The sequence below is a fragment of the Pteropus alecto genome, unplaced genomic scaffold, assembly GCF_000325575.1.
Source record: "Pteropus alecto unplaced genomic scaffold, ASM32557v1 scaffold40, whole genome shotgun sequence".
NCBI classification, from domain to species: domain Eukaryota; kingdom Metazoa; phylum Chordata; class Mammalia; order Chiroptera; family Pteropodidae; genus Pteropus; species Pteropus alecto.
Genome location: NW_006431919.1, coordinates 2,998,820 through 3,006,555, shown reverse-complemented (window position 1 = coordinate 3,006,555; position 7,736 = coordinate 2,998,820). Strand labels below are relative to the sequence as shown.

General features: G+C 35.1%; 1 protein-coding gene across 4 annotated transcripts in view; it reads right to left on the bottom strand.

The window, feature by feature from the left end:
• Positions 1-7,736, bottom strand: part of G3BP1 (G3BP stress granule assembly factor 1) — a 35,130-nt gene that overhangs the window by 27,029 nt on the left and 365 nt on the right. The window contains exon 2 of one of the 4 annotated variants that reach the window (XM_025043054.1): positions 3,400-3,563. The exons of 1 other annotated variant lie outside the window; for it this stretch is intronic. The gene's annotated coding sequence lies outside the window, so the exon portion shown is untranslated. Of the gene's footprint in view, positions 1-3,399; positions 3,564-7,555; positions 7,696-7,736 lie in introns of those variants that run through there. 2 more of the 4 variants (XM_025043055.1, XM_015585237.2) reach the window with 2 other exon arrangements.

Genomic DNA, 7,736 nt, shown 5'->3' with positions numbered 1-7,736 from the left:
AAAAGCAGTATCATCGATAAGTGTTATTTTAAAAAACAAACACTTGTAAATGTTGATGACAGCTCACAGATTAACACAATCTGATTTATTTTTGGATTGACCTTGATTTATGAAACCAAACATTCCCTTAACTTTCAAAATGTCCACGTAATCCCAAATTACTAGACTGCATGGCAACTTTAAAGAATTTCCTCAATAATTTTGCTGAAGTTCACAGAGAAATATTAAAGGTGCTTCCTTTAACTGACTCCAAAGAGCTGTGAACATTTTCCAACAGTCAGGAAGCACAATGAAGACTGCGCATAATCCAACCGAATACTTTTAATATTAGTGCCTACTCTAACAAAATCAAAATAGAAAAATGCCTTAATCTTGTGTTCTATAAATGCCAGGTTTAATTTTCTTGATTAAAAAAAAATGCAGCATCATAAAAAATTAGTTTCCGGAATGTATATAGAACTCCTGTATAAATCACTAAAATAAAGAATAACCCGAGAAAAATAGGCAAAGGAAACGGAACAAGCAATTCTCATAAATGGGCAAGAAAAAGATAAACTAATCAGTAAATTGCAAATTAAGCCTACCAGTTCTCAGAGTAGATTCCCCCAAAGTATTAAAATAGCCAACACCAAACATTGGCAAGGAAGTAGGGAAAAGAGAATCTGCAAAAACTGAAGGGCGTGTCAACTGGTACAACCACAGTGGAGAACTATTTTTGCAGTTATCTGATAAAATCTAAAACATTCTAATGAATCCAGCAATTCTATTCTAGATATATATACACAAGAGAAACTCATCTATCTGGTATAAAGAGAACTTAACTGCCACCCTATTTCTAAAATATAACACTGGTAATAATGTACATGTCTGTCAAATGGGAAATGGATTAAGTTGTAGTTTACTCACATCATGGAAACCTCTATACCTAAGATAATCACATGGGGCACTTATAAGATTGAAGAGTGGTACTATTAATAATTATGCCAGGTTAACTGGAGGGACTCAGGAGTGATTCCTGGAAAACCAAAACATGAAGTCACCCTATTTATAGAAGTGATAAAGTCAGCATGAAAGAGATCTTAAAAACAATGTTAAAATGAAAAGTCAGTTGCCAAATATGTACTCTATGATAGCCTTTAAATGTTTAGAAGTCTTTTTAGTATACACAAAATAAGATATACAAAATAAGATATTGTTCAGACATATATTTTTATATCCAGATTATTTTTTAAATAACTATTTTTTAAAGACTCTGGATATAAAAATTAACAAATCCATGGAACAGAATAAAGAAATATATCCACGTATAAATGGACAATTGATTTTCAACAGAAGTGCAGAGAACTCCAAAGAAAATGGATACTCCTTCTCCAACAAATGGTGCTGGAACAACTGCATATCCACATATAGAAAAAAAGAACCTTAATTCATGCCTCAAACCACATTAAAATTTAACTCAAAATCTAAAACAATGAAACTTCTAGAGAAAATGTGCATCACCTTGAGTTAAGCAAAGATTATGGCTGCAACACCAAAAACATGATCTATAAGAAAACAGATCGATAATATGGACTCTACCAAAATTAAAATCATCTGCTCTGCAAAAGACAATAAAAGAATGAAATGGCAAGCCAGACTGGGAATATTTACAAAGCATATATCTGATAGAAAACTTGTATACAGAAGATGTATAAGAACTCTCAAAATTGGATAACAACCTCATAAAATATGAGCAAAAAAGAGACATATCACCGAAATTATTTGAATGTCAAATAAGCACATGAAAAATGCTAAGCATTAGTAATTATGGAAATGCAAATTAAAACCACAGTGAGGTACCACTACACACCTGACAGAATGACTAAACTTTAAAAGGCTGACTATATAATGTCGGTCAGGATATTGAAGAAATGGAACCCTCAAACATTGCTTATGGGAATGTAAAGTGGTACGACCACTCTGAAAAGATTAAGTAGTTTCCTAAGAAGCTTTATTTGTAATAGTCAAAAGCTAGAAAGAAACCAAATGTCCATTAGCAGGTGAATAAGTAAATAAAGTATGGTATATTTACAGAATAGTATTACTCAGAAATTAAAAACATAAAGTATACATTGTATGATTTCATTTATATAAAAATTTTACAAAATACATCTTCAGTGACAAAAAGCATCATAAGGGCTTTCTGAGGGCAGAAGAGGTGGGGGAGCGGAGAGAAAAGATATGCAAAGGAACACCAGAAAACTCTGTGGGGGTAGGAGGGCGATGGCTATGTTCACTGTCTTGATTATAGTGGTTTCATGAGTATAAACGATGCCAAAAATTATCACATTTTACACTTGAAATATCTCCAGTTTATTTTATGTCAATTCTACCTCAATAAAGCTTTTTTTTTTCCTAAATTTAACCCACCTATAGAATAATCTGGAAAGATGAAAGGTCTCAGGGAAAGGAGAGGGGTAGGAACTGTTCAGGAAAAAAAAGAAGTCAGACATAAAAGAGTAATGCAAAACGTTAACTGTCAATTCTGAGTATGATGATAGTTAAGTGGTCTTTTTAGTTAAGTGGGTAGTTACATGAGTATATACTGTTGTACTGTTTTTGTGAGGTTATGTTATATATTCAAACATTTGAAATTTGGATAAGTTATTAGAGAAACAAAAATGTTTTCCCAGAACCAGAAAAATTTTACTACAGAAGTCAATGTCTATGCTCAGAGCAAGAGCAGGTTCACCACCACTGGATCTACTACTGTTCAATCTATCTTCCACACTCTTCACATTTACCAACTGTCACCTCCCTTCAAAAGTCTTCCTGACAGTCCTTGGAGCCATGGTTGATTCTAGGGCAGGACGCAAAATAAAAGATGAGCCTGAAGCACCTGATAAAGAAAGAAAATGCTTAAAAAAAAAAAAAAAAAAGTCTTGAGGGAACACAAACATCAAAAGGACACAAGAGCCAAAACTGGAACAATTTAAACAATAAAAGCAAAAAAGCAAAAATAAGTTTAAGGTACAAAAGCCCAAAGAATAAACTATCGACAGTCCAAATTTATATAAAATAAATGACTAAATTTAAAAAAAAAAAAAATCAATGGATAAGAAAATAAAGTCTTAATAAAAAATAAATGGGGGAGAAGAGACAACTCTTCTTTACAGAAGAATGTCAAGTAATGCAGAAGGAATGTGGGATAGAATCACCATTAGAACCACATTAGCCACAGGTCAGATCCACTAATAAATATTAAAATTAAGGAGAAAAACTTTAGAGAAACAGAGTATTTGCATAGCTTCAAAGTATCCCCTCCAAAATATTTAGTAATATGTCCATAAATTCAGATTCTCCTCCCTCTTAGTAACTATCTTCTAATGGAGAGAATATGCAAAGGGGAAGAAAACTAACCTGGTAGAAAGCACCTTAATCATCAAGGTTAAATTCAATCAGTAATGATATTATGTATTCCCTGATATAAGGCTGTCACCTGTTGTATCCTTTCCCCAAGTTCATAACTTCAGTCAACTCTTAACACCAGACACACTCAAATTAAGATCAAAAGTGTCAGGATCCTAAAAGACAAAGGAAAGACAAAAACTGTCACAGACCAGAGAAGAGAGACTGAGACATGAAGATTAAATGCATTGTGGTATCTTGGATGGGATCCAGGACAGAAGAAGGACATTAGTGGAAAAAGGAAGGAAATTCAAATGAGGTTAATTGTTTAGTTAATAGTATTTCATCAATATCAATTTCTTAGTTATGATAAATAACCATGATTATGTAAGATGTTAATATTACAGAAGTTGAGTGAAGGGAATATAAGACATCTCTCCCTGCATTGCAACTCTTCTGTAAATCTAAAATTATCTCAAAAACAAATTTTCCTGAAAGATAAAAACTTCAAGACAGAAAATGGAAAACTTGACAATTTACTACCTTTTCCTGGTTTTTTGCACCGCTTCCCCATTCCAAACTTAAGTTAGTCTGCTGGGTTTATAATTAAGCAACCATCTGTTCTTTCTCGTCAACATGAAAAAAATACTAATGCCTCATCTATAAAATTCCTAAAAACATTAATTTCCTATCCTTTAGATCTCATATAGCATAGGTGGATACACTCCAGGAAACGTTCTAAGAGCAAGCTCAAAGTCCACAAACATGGCGTGTACTTGAGGCGCAGGCCAAGAGCCTGGAAGGGACAGGTAGCTGTCATTCAGGCCTTACAGATTGTGAATCCTTCAGGTTTTCTGAATAAATAGCTAGCACATATCTATCTACAGTTCCCTACTAGGTACAACGTATGTATGCTTTACAAGATAGTTCAGACGACTATTTGGGTTTCAGATTATCGGTTCTAAGTAAAAACATGAGAAAACCTAATATGTGTGAAAGCACTTTTAAAATATGTAAAGGGCTATACAAATACATGATGTTGTTATATAGCCACTTAACTTCTCTACAAAATAGAAACACGTCCCATCCAGGAAGCCAGCTTTCTTTCTCTGAACCATCTCTAATATGTACCTTTCATTAAATACCTGAAATATAGCAGAGAGGCTAAACAGCTCAGCAATATTATAAAATACGACAGATTAGCCAGAGGACGGAAAGGGAAATCAATCACCTAAAGTCACCTTTTAAAGACCTAAGGCCACAGCCTGTGAGGGAAATTTTTTATTACTTACTTTCCACTTTATAAAGCCCACTCTTCACATGTAGATTATTCCTAACTCTTCACCATATCATTCTGCTTGCAATTTAGCCTACCCAACCATGGTCAGATAGGGTGTCCATGAATACTTTAAAAAAATTTTTAAGTAAACAGAAAGCTAATTTTTGAGATTTAAAAACATAAACCTAGTTAACCGCCACAGTGTGAACACCAACTACAAGTGAGATTATAGTTGTCGAATCTAAATTTAACCCCATGGCTGGAAGACAGTATTTCACTAAAGGTTTTGCCAGCTAGATGTTAACTTACCAGCCAGAGTTTAAAAAAAAAAAAAGTTTTTTTTAACCTATCTTCTTTGACAATTATCTCCCTTTGTAAAATAGTAAGTTTTGTCCAAAGTAGTCTAAAGCAAAATTAAATGAACATTCAATGCAGATTGAAATTCTGAAAAATTAAAAGAAAAACAATCTAATTGCAAAAAGTTGAAAGAGCATGTGGGTAATTTTATTAAACTGGCAAAAAGATTTAAAAAATTAGTTTAGGTCGCAAATTCAGGCTTTATGTTAAATTTCATCTTTTAATTAAACACAATGCCCCAGCCATGCTAATAACCATATAAAATTCACAAATCTATAAAAATTCAAAACTAACCTCTGGCCTTTACTTTTTATGCAAAGTACTAAAGCAAGTAAAAAATAAAATAGTGTAATTTACCAAAAAACAAAAAAAGAAAAAAAAAAAAACTGCTGCAAAGTAGGTCACCAACAAACATTACCAACCTCCTGATGTTCCCTTAGCAGACTGTCAGCTGAGAACAGCAAACTGAATGTGAGTTAAATAAAGAACAAAGAACTGCCTACTTTTCCACCAGCTAGAAGAGCTACAAAAGCTTAGACTGAAAGGATATAACCACAACAAAAGTCACCTCAGACTTAGCTGGGATGCGGGGAGGCACCCAAGTCTTGCATTATCACAGTTTGCTTCAATTCATTTGTTCTTTATAAATTAATGCACAAGAGATTAGCTGGGCTATAATTTATGAAATACTAGTTTTCATATTCCTGCCTAACTGATAACCATTAGCCTGAGACCAAGAGCAATGTTTTTCTAAGAAAAAAATATATATTTAGAAGGGGAAAGTAACAAAATTTCCCCTCAATTAATGCACAATTTTATTGACATGTTTTATGTCAACAATAAAATTAGCTGCGCTCAACTGTAACAGTTTAAATGTAGGTCATCATGGTGTTTTAACATTCAATAACTAAAAATACTAATAGTTAAGGAGTGTCTAAATGCAGATAACTGGAATTGCTACAGAAGGCAAGTTCCAAGTAAAACAATGTTATTCTCTTAAAGCACTCTGTTATTTATGGCAACACCAACATAGGTAAAAAAAAACCTGTTCATACAATCTATCAATCCTTTATCTACTGCTACTTTCTGTGAAGAAACATGAAGAGTATCGAGTAAATAGAAACACTTACAAATATTAAGCATCCTCACAAGTTTTGAAAATGACAAGGATGTAAACTATGTGTTCTGATTGCAAAAAAAAATCAACACCGATCCTAAAAAGTGTCTGTACAAACAAAATAGATAAATTTCTTAAAAAACAAAACAAAACTGAAAGTCATTCCAATCAAAATTGATTCGGAAGAGTTTGTCCCAAAACTTTCACTGTAGTTGTATCTCAAGCAGAGAGATTTGTCATGTAATGACTTGGACCTGCAACACAGCAACATTATTTCATTAATCCAAAGACTATAACGGCTTTCCAAAATATAACTCTACTAGAAAAATATGTATTCAAGTCTCTGAAGGTGTTTTCTAAGTTTATATACATAGGAGCTTTAGAGTAAATGCTAAATAAATGAAATGAATGTAGACAGGCATCACCCACAGAAAATCTCAATCACCTTAACAGGTAACATTACCAACACATCTCAATCACTCATCCGTAATTCACCTAGCATAAGCTCCAAAGAGGTCAAATTTATACTGTAACTGAGCACTATCCTTTTCATTCCAATTTCAAATTTCAACCTACACATGCTAGCGAGATCTGAAACTCACTGCTCTGGACCTCATTTTCTTCAACTACAAAACGAGGAAGTCAAACCATGTTCTCGAAGGTCTTTCTCAAGTCTGCTCCAATTAAAAAAATAAAACTGATTCAGGGTCTAATATCTGAACCTAACTTCCTACTGGCGGGAATTTCCCATCATCGTGCTGTGAGTTTCAAATCTGACAAGGAGCACTATCCATATTCATTTGCACTTATTCATTTTATTCTATACTTTATCCAGAAGCTTTTAGGGCAGCACATCTATCAGCTCTCTGTGCGAATACATGTAGAAAAGAAGCCCTAACCCTTTTTTCCCCTTTGTCTTAATCCCACGTCCAACTCTCACCCTCGTCTCCCTGGAAGCCCATTAACTGACTCAAGTGCAAATGCCGCTGCTGTCTCCGCAGCAGTAGGCCATTCCGGGCTGATGTCTTCAGGGACTAATGCTCTGGGGGCCAAAGTGACTTGGGGCCTCATAGGGCGCTGTAACAAAGACTAAAATAGACTAAGGGACTAGGAGTCAGGCGGCCTGGGTTTAAACAAATATCTGCCCTCTACCACCTATATGCCTTTGACCATGTCACTTTACCTCTGGGCCTCCAATTACGCTGTAAAATGAGGAAAATCATCGTACCTACCTCATCGATCGTCGTGGGAATAAATGAGAGGCACACAAGTTGATCAACACAGTGCTTGGCACACAATGAGGGCTTAGAAAAAATATTAGTTGTTATTATACCCATGCACTCGCTGCTGCCCCTTTACTCCTAGTAAAACCCAAGAGCAGCACTTTTTTGCTTCCCGAGTCGAAAAATCCTTACCGCACTTTCGTGTCGCCCCCACCCCTAAATAAAAGTCTCCTCTGATCCGAGACAGGCTGGAGCCCCTCGCCAAGGGAGGAAAGACTCAGTTACCGCATGGGGGTACAGGCGGGAAAAGCTGGCGAGCCGGCCGCGCGGGGCCCCAGGCCTCGGAGATCGCCCAGGGACCCCGGGCGGCGGC